This window comes from Arachis ipaensis, chromosome B03 (assembly GCF_000816755.2).
Source record: "Arachis ipaensis cultivar K30076 chromosome B03, Araip1.1, whole genome shotgun sequence".
In the NCBI taxonomy this organism is placed as follows: Eukaryota; Viridiplantae; Streptophyta; class Magnoliopsida; order Fabales; family Fabaceae; genus Arachis; species Arachis ipaensis.
The window spans coordinates 133,815,074-133,817,566 of record NC_029787.2 but is presented as its reverse complement, the minus strand read 5'-3'; the positions used below and the strand labels follow the sequence as shown (position 1 = coordinate 133,817,566).

The 2,493-nt window shown below is 38.6% G+C and overlaps 1 long non-coding RNA gene across 1 annotated transcript; it reads right to left on the bottom strand.

Annotated features, from left to right (window-relative positions):
• On the bottom strand, window positions 2,166-2,493 carry LOC110270471. Its single transcript, XR_002360047.1, has 2 exons — window positions 2,423-2,493; window positions 2,166-2,334 (listed from the first exon to the last, which is right to left on the bottom strand). It is a non-coding gene; the product is annotated as an uncharacterized LOC110270471 (long non-coding RNA).

Genomic DNA, 2,493 nt, shown 5'->3' with positions numbered 1-2,493 from the left:
GGAGGGAGAAGTCTTGGGTACAATGGCTCAACTGGGGCGATAGAAATACTAAATTTTTTCATTCCAAGTTTCAAACGAGGAATCGGAAAAATAGAATAAAGGAGTTGGAGGACGAGGAGGGGAATATGGCAAAGGAACCGGCAAAAATAGCGAAAGTTGCACAGAAATACTTTGAAAATCTATTCACAACAAGATGTCATAGAGATCCGACTGCATAATTGGATGGAATCCGCCAAAAAATAAATGCAGCCACTAATAGAATGCTGTGTAGGCCAGTGACTGAAGAGGAAATTAAAGCAGTAGTCTTCTCCATCAACCCTTTTTCGGCTCCGGGAGATGATGGATTCACAGCAAAATTTTTTCAATTCTTTTAGAGTACAATAAAGGGAGATGTGACAGCAGCTGTTATAAGCTTTTTCTACGGAGGTAAAATTTTAAAAGCTTTTAATCATACTCACATATGCTCATACCTAAGGTGCCGGCCACTAATTCTATGAAACAAGTTTGACCGATTAGTCTTAACTCTGTTTTCTATAAGATCATATCTAAAATTCTGGTGCACAGACTTCAATCAGTTATGAATAGACTAATCAGTGACTCTCAAAGTGCTTTTATAAAGGGCAGGTTGATTAGTGATAATGTCCTAATTGCACACGAATTCATGCATTTTCTCAAAAATAAAAGGAATGGAGATTATGATTTGGCATTAAAGTTAGATATGAGCAAGGCTTATGATAGGGTGGAATGGAGTTTTGTTTGGAAGGTGATGAAGAAGCTAGGTTTCTGTGATCGATGGATGAAGTGGATTGAGGAACTTATGACGACGATATCTTACTCTGTTACTGAGGATGGACAACCTCATGGTTATTTTAAACCATGTAGAGGATTACGACAAGGTGATCCTCTATCTCCCTACCTATTTTTCTTTTGCGCAGAGGGACTCTCCCATCTGCTCCATAGAGAAGAACAGAGGCTGAAAGTTTCTGGTTTGAGACTCAATCAGAGGTATCCGACAATCAATCATCTTTTCTTTGCAGACGATTCAATTCTTTTTAGCAAAGCTTCAGAAGTAAAGTGCCAGAGATTGCTATAGGTTCTACAGACTTACGAAGAACTTAGTGGCCAAAAGGTAAACTTGGACAAATCATCAGTCTTCTTTAGTAAGAACACACCAATTCCAGTCCAAAATCATTTGGCAGAGATTCTCCTTGTCCCTCATGTTGGCAATCAAAACAAATATTTGAGTTTACCAGCAGTGGTTCAGAGATCAAAGAAAGCGACATTTAACTACATTAAAAATAGGGTGTGTCAGAAGCTTAGCCATTGGAAAAGGGCTCTATTATTTTCTAGTGGACGCGAAGTGCTTATTAAGGCGGTGGCAACCGCGATACCCATATACACACTAAGTTGTTTCAAGTTACCGGAGACACTAATTGAAGAGATTTAGAGAGCCATACTCCAATTTTGGTGGGGGCAGAAAAGATCAGAAAACAGGATGTAGTGGATCGAATGGAAGATTTTTTGCAGACAAAAAATGCAAGGGGGACTAAACTTTAAAGATTTGAAAGCTTTTAATCTTGCCATGCTCGCAAAGCAAGGTTGGAGGTTAATTTCCAGACCTAATTCTCTCATCAGTAAAGTGTTACAGAGTAAATATTATAGATATTCAAGCTTCCTAAGAGCAGAGGTTGGTAATAACTCATCATAGGGTTGGAGGAGTATTATTGAGGGTAGAAAGGTGCTAGAAAAAGGTATACTATGGGAAGTAGGAAGGGGATTTAAAATCAGAATCCAAGAAGACTCATCGGTGAAGGATTATGTTTTAATTACTCCTATTACTACCACGACAATGACTGCTAATCTAGAATGGGTTTCACAATTACAGCATTCAAAAAGAACATGGAACCAGAATTTAATTCAGTTCAATTTCAATCCAGAAATAGCTACAGCAATAATCAACACTCCAATTCATGAGACAGAGGATAGAGTTACTTGGATGCTTGAGAAAGGGGCGCCTTCACTGTTGCTTCAGGATACAAAATAGCCTTTAACTTCTACCATCCACCAACTGAATACCTGCCAGAACAATGCAAAAGAAAGGACTTGTGGAGGAGCATATGGAAAATTGTCAACCGAAAATAAAAAATTTGCTCTGAAAAATGATGCACAGAGGACTCCCTGTGAAAGAAAGGTTGAATGCTCGAATACAATCTATCGAATCCTGGTGCCCAAAATGCAATCGGTCACAAGAAAGCGTTTTTTCATTGTTTCTGGGAGTGCCCAGATGTGACTGAAGCTTGGAAATGTTCAAATCTGTCGTAGCAGATTCAAGCTCTAGAACCATGAAAGTGGTGGATTCAGCTGGAAGAAGAACTGAGAATGGAGGAAAATCCAAATAAAAAAAAGAACAGTAACATCAAACCTCTTATGGCAAATCTGATTAGCAAGAAATGCTTGGGTATTTGAAGGTAAAATCATTCCTTCAAGAGTCTA